The sequence below is a fragment of the Desmodus rotundus genome, chromosome 2, assembly GCF_022682495.2.
Source record: "Desmodus rotundus isolate HL8 chromosome 2, HLdesRot8A.1, whole genome shotgun sequence".
NCBI classification, from domain to species: Eukaryota; Metazoa; Chordata; class Mammalia; order Chiroptera; family Phyllostomidae; genus Desmodus; species Desmodus rotundus.
Genome location: NC_071388.1, coordinates 104,566,938 through 104,584,429, shown reverse-complemented (window position 1 = coordinate 104,584,429; position 17,492 = coordinate 104,566,938). Strand labels below are relative to the sequence as shown.

General features: G+C 45.3%; 1 pseudogene; it reads left to right on the top strand.

Annotated features, from left to right (window-relative positions):
- The first annotated feature begins 11,231 nt into the window (after positions 1-11,231).
- Positions 11,232-12,834, top strand: LOC112320518 (testis-expressed protein 12 pseudogene; annotated as a pseudogene).
- Positions 12,835-17,492: the final 4,658 nt, after the last annotated feature.

The window sequence follows — 17,492 nt, the reverse complement described above, 5'->3', positions numbered from 1 at the left end:
AGGTCATCCTTGGGCTGAATAGGAAGCTCACTGGCATGGCCTTCCTTGTCCCCACCCCAAATGGGTCCGTTGTGGATCTGACCTGCTGCCTGGAAAAAGCTGCCAAATATGATGACATCAAGAAGGTAGTGAAGCAGGCATCAGAGGGCTTCTTCAAGGGCATCCTGGGCAATACTGAGGACCAGGTTGTCTCCTGCGACTTTAACAGTGACACCCACTCCTCCACCTTCGATGCCGGGGCTGGCATTGCCCTCAGTGACCACTCTATCCAGCTCATTTTCTGGTATGGTGGGCCTTATGGTCCACATGCTTCCAGGGACTAAGAGCCCCCCGGACCAGCAGCCTCAGTGACAGGAAGAGAGGCCCTCAGTTCCTGGGGAGCCCTTGCCCCAAGTTGATCCCCTAACATGCTGAGTATCTCCTGACCTCCAGAGTTTCCATGCCAGACCCTCTGAAGAAGGGAAGGGGCTGAGGGAGCCCTGCCTTGTTGTGCGTGGTCAATAAAGTTCACTATGTTTCACCCCTCAAAAAAGAGTGTTTACCAAGATTAAACCATTGAATTTTTTAGCCTTTATGAAGTGGTCATATGATTTTCCCCTTTTGATCTATTAATATGGTAAATTATATTGATAGATTTCCTATATTAAACCATTCTTATGTTTCTGGAAGATAGCTATTTTTTAAAAATCCCCTTGAATTGTTCACACATGCACACAAAAAAATCTTTCATATCTGAAGCCTTGTCTCTGAAAAAAATTGTTAAACACACAAATATGAAAAAGTTACTCATAAGTGACCCTATTCTTTCAAGTCCACCAGTATATGAAAAACCTTGGGTTCTTTGGCTGGAGAGGTGCAGGTCGTTGGCCCAAAGGAAGTCCCCACCCCTACCCCACTGTGCAATTACAGTTAGGCCAGACAAGGTTGGCTGTTTGCCTGAGGGCCTGCCCTGGGCCCAGGGAGGTATGGGGCCTAGAGCCCTACCCAGACTTCAGGCAAGTCACTCCTTCCTACCCCTTAGTTCTGTTAATGATCTGAGATCTTTGTTTCTCAATGTCTTTCACAATGCTGGAGGCCCAGGGCCAGAGCCCCTCCTGAGGAAATGAGGGAACCAGGAGGCATAGAACAGAGATCAGGGTCACCTGGGCATGGTGTGTCCTTTGAGTTTCTTAGGAGATGGCTTCCTGGGTTCAGCAAGGAAATTTGTGCTCATGTGAAAGTGAGAAAGACCTCTGCTTCTACAAATCATATTCCTGGGACCACCAGTCTACTGTTTCTCTATTATCTCTGGCTCTGTCCTTAACTCTGATGCTGTCTTTCTAGCTCTCTCTCTCTCTTCCCAGCTTGGATAGGCCCTTGACCCTGTTTCTGGCACCAAGTCCAGCTGACTAGTGGGTGTAATAAAGCAGGCCCAGGCTTCCTAAAGACTGCAGCTGGTGAGTCCCTGGAATGGGTCAGGGTTTAGCTGAGACAAAGCCAAAAGGAAATAGCACAGGGCAGGCAGCACTGAAAATTTAAGGTAGAATCATATGAAACTGCTGATAATCAGATGGTTTTAACCTACAAAACAACAACAACAAAAACGGCACTATTATATTGTTCAAACACAAAAGCTGCTTTTCAGACCAAAATATGTAGTCACAGAACAAAGTCTGTAGTGCCACCCAGTGGTCAGAGCAAGTAAGAACAGCTTGTTTCATTAATCATGAGGCCAACTAATAACAGAATAACAGAGACTTCCGACCAAGATGGAGGCGTAGGTGGACACACTGTGCCTCCTTGCACAACCAAAATAAGGACAACAACAAATTTAAAAACAAAAAACAACCAGAACTAACAGAAAATCAAACTGTATGGAAGTCCGACAACTAAGGAGTTAAAGAAGAAACAGTCATCCAGACCGGTAGGAAGAGCAGAGATGGGCATCCGGGCAGAGAGGACTCATGGCAAGGCTGCGGCTGGTGGACCCAGCAAGTTGCAGTTTCCAGACTTGGCGGTCCCACATTTGAGTGCAGATAAACCAGGAGGAACAACTGGGGAGCGAGACAGACCTCGAAACCCAGGGTTCCAGTGTGGGTAAGTAAAGACTCAAACCTCTGATTGAAAACACCTGTGGGGGTTGAGGCCGAGGGAGGAGAAACTCCCAGACTCACAGGAGAGTTCACTGGTGAGACCAACAGGATCCTAGAAAGTACACAAGCCTACCCACCCAGGAAACAGCACCAGAAGGTCCCAATTTGCTTGTGGATAGTGGGGGAAGTGACTGAAAACTGACAGAGAGCAGAGCAAGCAGCATTGTTCCCTCTCAGACCCCTCCCCCCCACACAGCGTCACAGGGCAACTACATCCTGGTGAACACCTAAGGCTCTGCCCCTCACTATGTAACAGGTGTGCTGAGACAAAAACAAACAAACAAACAAAACAAAAACAAAAACCAGCCCAAATGAAAGAACAGATCAAAGCTCCAGAAAAAATACAACTAAGCAAAGAAGAGATAGCCAACCTATCAGATACACAGTTCAAAACACTGGTAATCAGGATGCTCACAAAACAGGTTGAGTGTGGTTGCAAATTAGAGGGAAAAATGAAGGCTATGCTAAGTGAAATAAAGGAAAATATACAGGGAAACAACAGTGATGGGAAGGAAACCGGGACTCAAAATCAACAGTTTGGACCAGAAAGAAGAAAGAAACATTCAACCAGAACAGAATAAAGAAACAAGAATTCAAAAAAATGAGGAGAGGCTTAGGAACCTCTGGGACAAGTTTAAACATTCCAACATCTGAATCATGGGGGTGCCAGAAGGAGAAGAGGAAGAGCAAGAAATTGAAAACTTATTTGAAAACATAATGAAGGAGAACTTCCCCAATCTGGCAAAGGAGATAGGCTTCCAGGAAGTTCAGGAAGCTCAGAGAGTCCCAAAGAATTTGGGTCCAAGGAGGAACACACCAAGGCACATCATCATTACATTAATTCAAGATGAAAGATAAGGAGAGAATCTTAAAAGCAGCAAGAGAAAAGGAGACTGTTACCTACAAAGGAGTGCCTATAAGACTGTCAGCTGATTTCTCAAAAGAAACCTTGCAGGCAAGAAGGAACTGGAAAGAAGTATTCCAAATTATGAAAGTCAAGGACCTGCATCCAAGATTACTGTATCCAGCAAAGCTTTCATTTAGAATGGGAGGGCAGATAAAGTGCTTCCCAGATAACGTCACGTTCAAGGAGTTCATCATCACCAAGCCCTTATTATATGAAATGTTACAGGGATTTATCTAAGAAAAAGGAGATAAAAAATATGAACAGTAAAATGATAACAAACTCACAGTTATTAACAACCACACCTAAAACAAAAACAAAAACAAACTAAGCAAACAACTAGAACAGAAACAGAACCACAGAAATGGAGATCACATGGAGGGTTATCACAGGGGGAGTGGGAAGGGGAGAGAGGGGGAAAAGGTACAGAGAATAAGTAGCATAAATGGTAGGTAGAAAACAGACAGTGGGGGGGAATAAGGAGGGGAAAATGGGACAACTGTAATAGCATAATCAATAAATTATATTAAAAAAGAAAAAAAACTTTTTTTAAAAAAAGAACTTATATGCATCACACATGGGCAGGGACAACAGTGTGGGGATTGCCTGAGGGAGTGGGGAGGGGGAGCTGTGTGAAGGGGAGCAAAGTGGAAAAAATTGGGTCACATGCATTAGCATAAACAGTAAAATATCATTTAAATTTTTTTAAAAATAGCATTCCTGGAGTTCCAACTGCAGGCTGGGTTAGGAGCTTTACAGTGATTATTTAATGCTACTGTAGTTTATGATAACAATTACTTATTTGTTATATTACAAACAGGTGTTTTTTTGTGGGCATTTAGGGATTATTATGTTCATTTTAGATGGGAGAAAAATGAGACTCAGGAGATTCAAGGGAGTGATGCAAGATCCCCAACTGAGGGACGCAGACCCAGGTTTGCTCTTGACATTCAACATTTTCCCTTCCCACTTTATGGAGAAGATGAGTTTGCAGGCAGGAGGTCCAAACCCCCAGAGGCCCCAGCCAAAGCTGGTCCAGGTGCACACACCTGAGCGTCTGAGCACTTTGTTTCATACAGGAACAGATGTTATGGAACTATTAAAGCAGGTCATTAAATTAACAGCTTTTTAAAAACTATTAAAAGAAATTTATAAAGGGACTTCCAGTCCAGATGGAGGCCTAGGTAAACACAGCTTGCCTCCTCACACAACCACATCAAAATTACAACTAAAATATAGAACAACCATCACTGAGAACCAGCAGAAATTGAGATGAATGGAAGTCTGACAACTACAAAATTAAAGAACCCACACCCACCCAGACTGGTAGGAGGGGCGTGGATGTAGAATGGTCTGGTCCCACATTCATGTGTGGTGGATAAAAATTCAGGAGGAACATCTTAGGAGCAAGGAGTCCCAGGCCCACACCAGATCCCCAGCCCAGGGTACCGGTGTCAGGAAGGTAAGTCCCCACAACTTATGGCTGCAAAAACCAGTGGGAATTGAGTCAGTGGAAGAAAATTCTGGAGTCCCAAGCAGTTCCTCTTGAAGAACCCCCATAAAGACTTACTCATACTCACTCCCTCTGAGCTTCAGCACTGGGGGTAGCAGGGTGAAGGACACCAGAGGCATACAGGGAAGAACTGAAATGTCTGGCATCAAGGCAAAGCTAGGGGACAGCTATCTCCCAGACAAAAAGATGGGCAGAGCCACAGAGCAGGCAGGTTTGTGCCATGTCTGAGACTCTATCAACCTGGCTAACTCTGTTTGCCCTGACCAGGAGATTCCTGAGGCTCCAACCCACCCTGTTAACAGTGGCTTTTCCATATGAAGGGTTGGTCTTGGCTCAAGCTTCACAACTTCCTAAATCCTTTCAAACAACCAACAACTGGCAGCAGTGAGCCCCCAGCCTCTTACTACATGGCCACATGCATGACACTGGCAGCAGTAAGCCAGGATTCACAGCTTAGCTTCACCTGGGAATCTCCATCCCAGCACAAGTAGCAGCCTTCTCTGATTACTTTATAGGTCAGGCAGGGTGGCCTGAGCAAAACACAGGTGGGGGCTGACCTTGGCTTGCACCACCTAGGAAACCCTAGGACCTGCACACCCAGTGGACAGCTATAGGCCATGCTGGAGCATCACCACCCTGCCCCTGCACAGCTGATCCTCCACGGAGAGCAGAGGTTGGTGATCAGTGGTCACAGCAAGTCTCTGCACTTGACTGGCCTGAGTAAATGCCTCCCATTGACCTGCCAACAGCAATCAAGGCTCAAGTACAAGAGGAGGGTGTACTCAGCCTTGAGTACACAGCTTGGGTGATAGGGGAGGCTGTGCCACTGGACCCTACATGACACCTACTACATTAGGCCATACTACCAAGACAGAGTCATAGCAGCTCTACCTAGTACATAGAAACAAACACAGGGAAACTGCCAAAATGAAAAGACAAAGTAACATGGCCCAAATGAAAGAACAGATCAAAACTCCAGAAAAAGAACTAAACAAAACAGAGATAAGCAATCCATCACATGCAAAGTTCAAAACACTGGTTATAAGGATGCTCAGGGAACTTAGTGAGGACCTCAGCAGCATAAAAAAGATCTAGTCAGAAATGAAGGATACACTAATTGAAACAAAGAACAATTTACAGGGAAACAGCAGTAGAATGTATGGAGGCAAGAACCAAATCAATGACTTGGAACATAAGGAAGCAAAAACAACCAATCAGAACAATAAGAAGAAAAAAGAATCCAAAACACCCAAGGATAGGCCCTGGCTGGTGTGGCTCAGTGAATTGAGTGCAGGCCTGCAAACCAAAGGGTTGCCGGTTTGATTCTCAGTCTAGGGCAGATGCCTGGGTTGCCGGCCAGGTCCACATTAGGGAGCACCTGAGAGACAACCACATATTGATGTTTTTCTCCCTTTCTTTCTCCCTTCCTTCCCCTCTATAAAAAATTTTTAAAGAAGAATTAAAAATGAGGATAGTATAAGCAGCTTCTGGAACAACTTCAAGAGGTCCAACAGTCGCATCACAGGGGTGCCAGAAGGAGAAAAGAAAGAGTAAGAAATTGGAAATCTATTTGAAAAAATAATGAAAGAAAACTTCCCTAATTTGGTGAAGGAAATAGACATGCAAGTCCAGGAAGCACAGAGAGTCCTAAACAGGATGGAAGCAAAGAGGCTCACTCCAAGACACATCGTAATTAAAATGCCAAAGGTTAAAGATACAGAGAGAATCTTAAAAGCAGCAAGAGAAAAACAGATAATTACCTACAAAGGAGTGTCCATAACACTGTCAGCTGATTTCTCAAAAGAAACTTTGCAGGCTAGAAGGGACTGGCAAGAAATATTCAAAGTGATGAAAAGGAGAGACTAACAGCCAAGATGGCTCTACCCAGCAAAGCTATCATTTAGAATTGAAGGGCAGATAAAGAGTTTCCCAGATGAAGAAAAAACTAAAGGAATTCCTCATCACCAAACCATTATTATATGAAATGTTAAAGGGACTTATTTAAGAAAAGATCAAAACTATGAACGATAAAATGCAAATAAATTCATACCTGTCAACAACTGAATCTAAAAAACAAACTAAGCAAACAAGAAGAACAGAGACAGAATCATGGATACGGAGAGTGTTTTGATGGTTGCCAGATGGGAGGGGGGTGTGGGAGAATGAGTGAAGAGGTGAGGGGATTAAGAAGTACAAATAGGTAGTTACTGAATAGCCATGGGGATGTAAAGTAAAGGATAGGAAATGGAGCAGACATAGAACTTATAGGCAGGACCCATGGACATGAACCATGATGGGAGGATTGCCTGAGGGAGTAGGGGTGCATAGGGGAGGGGGACCAAGGGGGAAAAATTGGGACAACTGTAATAGCATTATCTATGAAATATAATAAAAACATAAAACTAATAAAAGAAAAAAATTATAAAAATGAAAAGAAAACCATATGCTTAAAGAACATTGATTGTTAATTGTCAACTTAGTGAAGTTCACTCTGAAAAATTCTCATTCCAAAGATTAATCAGCAATTGTGTAATTTGGATTCAGTGTTTTAATTTAAATCTTTGCCGGGGGTAAAGTGTTCTTTGAATCAAATGATGTATCCAAATGGCAATGTCCAAACACTCCTCCCGTGATGCCGCAGCTATTTCCCCCCATCCTGTGAGACAGGGGCCAAGAGAAGAAGCTGTCTTGATAGGAAGGCTGAGGAAATGGCAAAGCAGGCAGGATCCCCCCACCTCCAAAGGCCCCCAAGCTGGGTGCAATGAATCAGGAGGGTACTGCAATCAGGAGGGGCCAGCCCTTGGAACACCATCAGAGCCATCTCAGCCTGAGAGGGCCAGGATTATCTCAGGTGACTTCCCTCCGGGACACTAGAGCTGTGAAGCTTTCTAGAGATCACAGTGTCGTTTTACAGTTGGGGAAGCTGAGCAGAGAAAGAAATCAGCCTGTTCGGGGTCACACATCTGCATGGCGGCAGAGTCAGGTCATTTCCTGGGCGCTGACTCCGCATCCCAGCCTCCTTCAGACCCTGGATGAGATGGGAAATCCTGCTGCTACCACTGACCTGTAACTTGTGAGATTTGAGCCACCAGGACATCAACTGTTCTTGAGCCTGTACAACATGAGAAATTTGTCCCATTGCAGGTGGGTTGAGACCAGAGAAAAGAGGAAATGAAGATGGTTGCATCAGAGACTCTGCACCTGTCTCCCAGTTTCCTACACAGTGTAATCCTTACTAAAGATGGTGACAATGGGGAGAACCAAGATGGCGGCGTAGGTAGACACACTGTGCCTCCTCGCACAACCAGAACTGACAGAAAATCGAACGGCAAGGAAGTCTGACACCAAGGAAATAAAAAATAAACATTCATCCAGACTGGTAGGAGGGGCGGAGACGGGCAGCCGGGGCGGAGAGGACTCGCGTTGCTGTGGCGGGACCCAGACTGGCAGAGTGTGGGACAAACAGGGCAGGCAGTCTGACCACTGGCAGACCCTGCGGCCCCACATTCGCGGAGATAAACCGAGAGGGCCGGAGAATGGGGCAGGCAGAGCAGCGGGTAGCACCCAATGGCCCCACATTCACGCACAGATAAACCGGACAAACGGTGGGGAGCAAAGCAGACCACGCAACCCAGGGCTCCAGCTCAGGGAAATAAAGCCTCAAACCTCTGATTGAAAACGCCCATGCGGGTTGGGGTGGCAGCAGGAGAGACTCCCAGCCTCACAGAAGAGGTTGTTGGAGAGACCCACAGGGGCCTAGGGCATGCACAAGCCCACCGACTTGGGAACCAGCACCAGAGAGGCCCAGTTTGATTGTGGGTAGTGGAGTGAAAGATTGAGGTCCAGTGGAGAATGGAGCGGACGCCATTGTTCCCTCTCGGCCCCTCCCCCACGTACAGCATCACAGCGCAGACACCAGCGTTACCCCGCCCCGGGGAACACCTAAGGCTCCGCCCCTTTAAGTAACAGAGGCGCCAAGACCAAAAAAATAAAATAAAATAAAAAAAGACCCAAATGACAGAACACTTCAAAGCTCCAGAAAAAATACAACTAAGCGAGGAAGAGATAGCCAACCTATCAGATGCACAGTTCAAAACACTGGTTATCAAGATGCTCACAGAATTGGTTGAATTTGTTCGAAAACCAGATGAAAAAATGAAGCCTATGCTAAGAGAAACAAAGGAAAATGTACAGGGAACCAATAGTGAAGTGAAGGAAACTGGGACTCAAATCAACGGTGTGGACCAGAAGGAAGAAAGAAACATCCAACCAGAAAAGAATGAAGAAACAAGAATTTGGAAAAATGAGGAGAGGCTTAGGAACCTCCGGGACATCTTGAAACGTTCCAACATCCGAATTATGGGGGTGCCAGAAGGAGAAGAGGAAGAACAAAAAATTGAAAACTTATTTGAACAAATAATGAAGGAGAACTTCCCCAGTCTGGCAAAGGAAATAGACTTCCAGGAAGTCCAGGAAGCTCAGAGAGTCCCAAAGAAGCTGGACCCAAGGAGGAACACACCAAGGCACATCATAATTACATTCCCTAAGATTAAACAGGAGAGAATCTTAGAAGCAGCAAGAGAAAAGGAGACAATTACCTACAAAGGACTTCCCATAAGACTGTCAGCTGATTTCTCCAAAGAGACCTTACAGGCAAGAAGGGGCTGGCAAGAAGTATACCAAGTCATGTAAGGCAAGGACCTACATCCAAGATTACTGTATCCAGCAAAGCTATCATTTAGAATGGAAAGGAAGATAAAGTGCTTCTCAGATGTGGTCAAGTTAAAGGAGTTCATCATCGCCAAGCCATTATTATATGAAATGTTAAAGGGATTTATCTAAGAAAAAGAAGATAAAAATATGAACAGTAAAAATGACAGCAAACTCACAGTTATTAACGACCACACCTAAAACAAAAACAAGAGCAAACTAGGCAAACAACTAGAACAGGAAGAGAACCATAGAGATGGAGATCACATGGAGGGTTCTCAATAGGGTAGTGGGAGGGGGAGAGGGGGGAAAGGTACAGAGAATAAGTAGCATAGATGATAGGTGGAAAATAGACAGGGAGAGGGTAAGAATAGTGTAGGAAATGTAGAAGCCAAAGAACTTATAAGTATGACCCATGGACATGAACTATAGGGGGGGGGGGAACGTGGGAGGGAGGGGCTGGGCAGGATGGAGTGGAGTGAGGGGGGTGGGAAATGGGACAACTGTAATAGCATAATCAATAAATATATTTTTTTAAAAAGATGGTGACAATGGGGAGGAAGAAGATGAAAGATTAAAGGGGACAAAAGAAGAAGAGACTTGAGGATAGGAAGAAGGGATCTTGGGTCCTGACCCAGGGTTACTTGATTACATCTCAGGCTTAGGAAAGGCTTTCATACTAGGCTGCTGTTTCTCATGTAAGCTTTGAGTACATATCTGAACTTTTTACATTGTACACACATATTACTTTGATTAAAGATGCAAATTAAGGGGGGAGGGGGCATAAGGGGACTAAATGGTAATGGGAAAAATATAATAAAGATTATATATTTTTTTAAACTATTTTATTTTATTATTTATTTTTAGAAAGGGGAAGGGAGGGAGAAAGAGAGAAGAAACATCAGTGTATGGTTGATTCTCGCACATCCCCTGCTGGAGACCTGGCCTGCAACCCCAGCATGTGCCCTGACTGGGAATCCAACCGGCAACTCTTTGGTTCCCAGGCTGGTGCTCAATCCACCGAGCCACACTGGCCAGGGCAGATTATATAATTATTTTAAAAGATGAAAATTAAGGCAGGAAAGACTTCAATTATACACAAGGTAACTGAAGGAAAATAAAGCATTATCCTGGCTACTAGAGAGGTGAAGATCCCAGAGACCAGGAAGCCTGAGGCAGGGGCTGGAGTAGGGAAATGAATCTTGTCTCTTCACACCCTACAGTGTTCCTATGGATTCAACACTGTCCTTAGCCTTTGTAGGATCATGGACTCTTAAAATTAGAAACCGTAATTCACCCCAGGAAAAATATACCCCAATATATGCATATACACAAAATTATTCATATAATTTCTTGGGTGCACAGACCCCAGGTTAAGAGCTCCTGTTCCATGTGCTAATGACCAACCAGACTGTTTTTCTAATCCAGACCTTTTTTCTGAGGTTCAGAGAAAACATTTACATGTTTTCACATGTTTTGAACCCACACATTCAACTGTTTTCTGCAAACCTTCATGGAAATCTCCAAAGTGCCAGGTAACCAAAACCAAACTCGCCTTCCCCCCAAGTTTACTCCAGTTCCCATATTCCTGATCTAGGGACTGGAACCATCATCTACCCAGTTGTCCATCCAAGTGCAACACCTGCCATCGACCTGCATCAGGAGGCCTCAGTGCTGGCTGCACCTCCAAATCCATGGTGGAGGTTTTAAATCACAGAGCCCTAGTCCTTACCTCTGACCTCCTGAATCAGGGCCTCTGGGAGTGGGGTCCAGGCTGGCAAGTCTGAAGGGTGGCCCTCCCATGCAGAACATCTGTCCCAGCCTCACTCCAGTCACCACATCCTGTGGTTGCAACCTACTGACTTCATTCATTAAGCATGATAGAAAAATCAAAGGTAAAAAAAGGATTCCTGTGCATTTGCTGATGAGGAGAGGTCCTGACACCAGCATGTGTTCTTGCCTCCAGAATGTAATGGCAAGTCAATTTGCAAAACCTAATACTAGGAATTGCAAGAGACCAAGAAAGCTGTGGCTTCAAATGCCAGATAGTCCACAACTGTCCACTCTTGGAAAATCAGATTCCTCTTTCTCTGAAATCTCTGGACTATTTTATAAAGATGAAGCCTGGAGAAAGATTTGAATGATATGAGCAAGGATATTAATCTAATGTTGTCTACATATGCAAAAATCTTGAGTGAGAGAGCAGTAGATGCATCTGATATTGACAAGATAGATGGACTCTTTAAAGAAGACAATACTCTTGAAAACTTTCTTTTTTTAAATATATAGATTTAATATGCTTTTTGTTTTGTTTTGTTTTTGTTTTTTTTAGGTTCAGTTGTTAATAGCTGTGAGTTTGTTGTCATTTTACTGTTCATATTTTTGATCTTCTTTTTGTTAGATAAGTCCCTTTAACATTTCATGGAATAAGGGCTGGGTGATGATGAACTCCTTGAACTTAACCTTATCTGAGAAGCACTTTATCTGCCCTTCCATTCTAAATGATAGCTTTGCTGGATACAGTAATCTTGGATGGTCCTTGCCTTTCATGATTTGGAATACTTCTTTCCAGCCCCTTCTTGCCTGCAAGGTTTCTTTTGAGAAATCAGCTGACAGTCTTATAGGCACTCCTTTGTAGATAACTGTCTCCTTTTCTCTTGCTGCTTTTAAGATTCTCTCCTTACCTTTAATCTTTGCTAATGTAATTACGATGTGCCTTGGTGTGTTCCTCCTTGGATCCAAATTCTTTGGGACTCTCTGAGCTTCCTGAACTTCCCAGAAGCCTATCTCCTTTGCCAGATTGGGGAAGTTCTCCTTCATTATTTGTTCAAATAAGTTTTCAATTTCTTGCTCTTCCTCTTCTCCTTCTGGCACCGCTATGATTCTGATGTTGGAATGTTTAAACTTGTCCCAGAGGTTCCTAAGCCTCTCCTCATTTTTTTGAATTCTTGTTTCTTTATTCTGTTCTGGTTGAATGTTTCTTTCTTCTTTCTGGTCCAAACTGTTGATTTTGAGTCCCGGTTTCCTTCCCTTCACTGTTGGTTCCCTGTATATTTTCCTTTATTTCACTTAGCATAGCCTTCATTTTTCCCTCTAATTTGCAACCATACTCAATCATTTCTGTGAGCATCTTGATTACCAGTGTTTTGAACTGTGTATCTGATAGGTTGGCTATCTCTTCTTTGCATAGTTGTATTTTTTCTGGAGCTTTGATATGTTCTTTCATTTGGGCCCTTTTTTTTTTTCTTTTTTTTTTCTTTTTGTCTTGGTGCCTGCTTTTTTTTTTTTTAATTTAAAATTTAGTCATCCATTTTTAGAGAGAGGGGAAAGGAGGGAGTAAGAGAAAGAGAGAAACAACAATGTGCAGTTGCCTCTCGTGCACCCCCTCCTAGGGACTTGGCCGGCAACCTAGGCATGTGCCCTGACTGGGAATCCAACCTGTGCCCCTTTGGTTCACAGGCCTGCACTCAATCCACTGAGCCACACCAGCCAGGGCTATTGAAAACTTTCTAATACAAGAAGGAGGGCTCCTGAGACAGAAGTTTACAATGATTTCGAACACACTGCACAGATAAAATCATGCACTTACAATAAACTGAGAATTTAAATCCATTATTGTTGTGATGAAAGAATGACATGTATGTTCTGAAAGTTCTCTAGTTGTTAAAGAAAGTTCTCTAGTTGTTCAACACAGAAGGGGAAACTCCTTAATTTCTTCTCTTGATTTAAAGGGTGCTTTAAACTGGATATTAATATGGAGTATGTAGCTTTTTTTTTGAGGATCAAATATTCGGTGTATTTTATAAGAATGTAAATTATTTAAATTATATATAGATTCTTTCTTTCTTTTTTTCTTAAACCCCCTAGCCTTCAACTTCTAAAAGAGGACTCAATGAGTTAATATGATGTTTAACAATATTGTACTTCTAAAAAATATTTTGTTTAAATAGCAGATAGCTTTGGAGATAGTTTTAAAATGTTTTCTATGGTCAGTATTATAAAAAAATTAAAACCTAAAGGTGATTTGTCCAGTTTCTCAATATGTAATAGATTATACATGCTCTCAGTTACGCTACTGCAACATCCTCCTTACTGGTCTGCCTGTCTTCAGTCTGACCTCCTCCAATCCTCCTTCTGTAGCCAGAGCAAACATTCTGAAATGCAAATCTGACCACGTCAGCCCCTTGCTTAAAGCAGTCCAGTGGCCCCCTCCTGTCTCCCAGGATAAGATGCACTCACCTTAGCAAGATGCACAAGGCCCCACCCCACTCCAGTCTGGCTCCTGCCTACTTCTAGCCTTATGCGCCCCCTCACCACCACCACACCCACACAATTTAATCCACAGCAACACTGCAACTAACTACTAGACTACTAACAGGCCCTCTGCCTGGAATCCTTTATCACGCCTCCAGGAAGCCTTCCTGGACCGCACCTGGCTGGATTAGGTGCCCTTTCTTTCAGTGCCCAGGGCCCCTCCTGCCTATCTCTAGCACTGGACTAACCACAGCTGTTTTTTTACAAAGGTAATTCCTTTGTAAAAAGTGGAATTAGTGGAATTTTCCACAAAAGTGGAAAAGATAGTCTTTTCAACAGATTGTGTTGGAAAACTGGATATCTTTGTGAGGGGAAATGATCCTTACCTCACACCATACATAAAAACTAATTTGAATGCATCATAGACAAACAAACAAACCAACAAACCAGGGTTCAGAGAGCTTCTGGGTTAGTGAACACATCTACATAGGAGGAGGAGGATGTACCCCAACCCCTTGGAAATTGAAGCTCCTGAGATCTCAACGCTTCCAGACCCTGCCTTATATACCTCTTCATGTGGCTGTTACTGTACATACTTTACAATATTCCTTACAATAAACTGGTAAACATTTTTAAAAATGTACCATAGACCTAGACAAAGAGCTAAAAATAACAATTTTAGAAGAAAATCTTGTGACCTCACTTTAAGTTAGGCAAAGATTTCTTAGGACAAAAAGCATGAACCATCAAAAAAAATTGGTAAATTGGACAAGGTCACAATTAGAAACTTTGGTTTTTCACCACTAAGAAAATAAAAAGACAAACCATAGACTGCATGGACTTTCACGCATTGCTGTTGTTAATGCAAAATAGTACAACCACTTTAAAAAAAAACCCTGAGAGCTTCTTATAAAGTTGAAACACCACACAACCAAGCCATCCTTTTCACTTGTAGGTATTTTACCCTACAGGTGAAACGGAAAACACATGTCCACGCAAAGACATGTCACCATCTCACCATCTCAAACCATCTCAAAACCAGAAACAACCCAAATGTCTTTCTCTGAGGTCCTGAGAAGACACCTCCCCAAGAGCATAGCTGGGCCTCCCCCAATCCCTGCTAACATCCAGACGGAGGAACAGCTTGTGGTATGCGCACACCACTCACCAATGACAATGGTGCACACAACTACATGGACTCTCAGAAGCAGTGCGCAAAGTGAAAGAAGACAGGCACGAAAGACCACACCCCCTGTATGGTTCTGTGAATATGAAATTCTGGGAAAGACAAAGTTTAGTAATAAAAATCGGATGAGTGGTTGTCTGAGGCTAGGCAAGAGGGAGGATGAAAGACTAACTGCAAAGGAGCAGGAGTGAACTTTTGGGGATAATGAAAACGTTTTACATCTTGAATTGGACTGTGGTTAGCCTGGTGCTTTCATTTGTCAAGTCAGAAAACTACACAGTACTTAAAATTTATGCTATTTACTCTAGGTAAGTAAGACCTTGCTGAAGTAGTATTTTTTAATGTGAGGGCTGCTGTGAAGCGTAAAGGAGAAAGAAGATAGGTAGAGGGATTCTGCTCAAGATCTTCCAAAAAGCCAAAACCCCAAAACCATTGATTTGTGGGGCGGGGGGCTCGGTTCTCTGCGCATTTCAGCCTCACGGGGAGAATCAGGGAAATATTCCCCCGCCAGAGAGCACTGTCATAGTTGGCGGGCCAACACGTTCCGTCCAGCAGCAACTAGGCGAGCGCACAGACCCACTGCGACCCGGGAGGCAACGAGCTCTCCAGAAAGCAGGGCGGGGCGGGGGCTGGGTGCGCTTCTGCGGTTGAGGAACGGCACCCGAAGGGGTGGTTGCAGCGCTGTGTCCTGTGCTCTCCGCCTATCCCTCCTGGCATCGTCCCGCCGCTTCCTAGGGCCTGGGTCGAAGAAGGGAGCCTGGGCTCTGGGGCACACAGCTCCGCCTGTCAGGCAACCTTGGGCGGGTCACCTGTCCCCCATTCGTAATGCAGCAGGGAAGCGCTTCCGAGCACGAAATGCGCGGCGGCGGCAGCCGCTCTGGTGTTACCGAAGCTGCCTCTGTGGCCCCGCCCCCCAGCGAGGCCCGCGGGGAGACTGGCCGGCGCCTCCACCCCCTCCAGCCTTCTGCCACTCAGTGAAGCAGGTCATCTGAGCTTTACCAAATCCTCACCCACAAAGAACTGAACATTTTTGTTCTGAATGACAAAAGAAGTATGGCCTAGATTGTTTAATTATCCACGGTGCTAAAAAGGCAGCTCACCAGCAGTGGCTTGCCAAGGAGGGGACCGCTAAAGGAATGAGCTGAAATGCGGAGAGGGAAGAGATCAGTCACCGCCGGGTGGGACTCGAGACCCTCCACAACCTCCCTTACTGCGGCCACAGCCTGCCCACCGGGTGCCCGGGACGCACTGGGCAGCCCCGCCCCACGGGCTGGCTCACTCGCCTGCAGCCATCTCCTGCGCCCCTCCTGGCGCACTGCGTAGTGTTCCAAATTCCCTGGACCTTGCGGAGAGGCCACCGCGCGGAGGACGCGCCTCCCCAGCCCTCTGGTCCCGGAGGCTCCTGCCCGACGGCGCCGGCGTCCCAAGTGCAGCACGGAGCAGCGCGCAGGTGAGTCGGCCAGAGCAGCTCGAGGAGAGTTGCTGGAGTTCAAGGCGGGTGGGAGGGGTGGGCGGAAAGGAGGGGGTTCGGCAATTGTTTCTATTCCTACCTTCTTTAGCTGCCGGAGACCAGCAGATGCTAGAGACTGGGGAGGCAGGCAGGGGAGCTGTGGACCGCCACATACTTGCAGGCAACTTTCCTCAAACCTGACCCGCGGCTGTCAGCACTGACTTGCCCCCGGCTAGGGGAGACGGGAGACTGCGTTGGTGTCTGCTTGGGAAGGGAGGCTGTGGGTATATTCCACTTCAGAACGCCAGATCGCGACCCATGCGGAGGCCTAGACTTGAATCCCTTCCTGCTACGGGCAGGCGTTCTTGGCTGGTTTTAGAACTTTACTTTCCCCATCTATAAAATGGGATTATAATGCCACCTTCCAGGGTCCCTGTGAGGATGGAACCAAAAGGCGCGGCAAAGCCTTGCGGGGTACACTGCAGGCATAGAAAACACCACCAGCCATTGGACCTTGGTTCAACAACCTCAGTACTTGAGTTCTGGCTAGGAAAGAATTCAGACCCAAGATTCAAACTATGAGAGAAAGTTTATTTATAAAGTCACAGAGGTAGAAGAAGTGAGTGGTTGAAGAAATGGGTTCATGAAAACTTACAGAGGCAAAAGAAGGGCGGTTGAAGCTTAGGAGAAACAGATAAGGAAAGTGCCTTGGAGAGGGGGAAATACAAGGGCAGGCTCTCTGGAGACACTTGCTGGGTCCTCCTCTTGAGGATGTTTATGTGGCAGTGGGGGGGGGGGCGGCAGGTCCCAATAGAATATTCATCAGATTTCCAACTGTGTCCTTTCAGAGCCCAGGTTTATACTGATTGTTCAGTGAGCCAGGGCAGGGGTCATTAGTCAGTGCAGCTGGTCCTGATGGCAGCCATGGTATCGCCTGTCTGGTTTTGCTACATTTCTGGGCCTGGAGCTGAAACACAACCGAGGCCTAGATTTTATCCCTAGGGGCTAATGCTTAAGGGAGTGGTGTACAAGGACCCTCGTGGGAGGCCACTCATGGGCCCCTTATTGCTCCTTCAGGGTAACTACCACATGATAGCAACATGCCATGGGAGGAAAGGTCAGGGGAAGGTCCAAACCTCACGACCAGCAATATGAAAGGTCAGGGGGTCTAAACCACATGATCCGTATATGATATTCCAGCTAAGGAACAGGTACCCTGGGGGTGAGGTCCTTCTTTTCCTAGTTTTGCCCATTGCTAGGCACCCAGGGCTTTCTGTCCTGGTGACCGTCTGTACCTCACCCATTGTCCTTCCTCTGCTCCTGTCCAAGTGCCTACCACACTT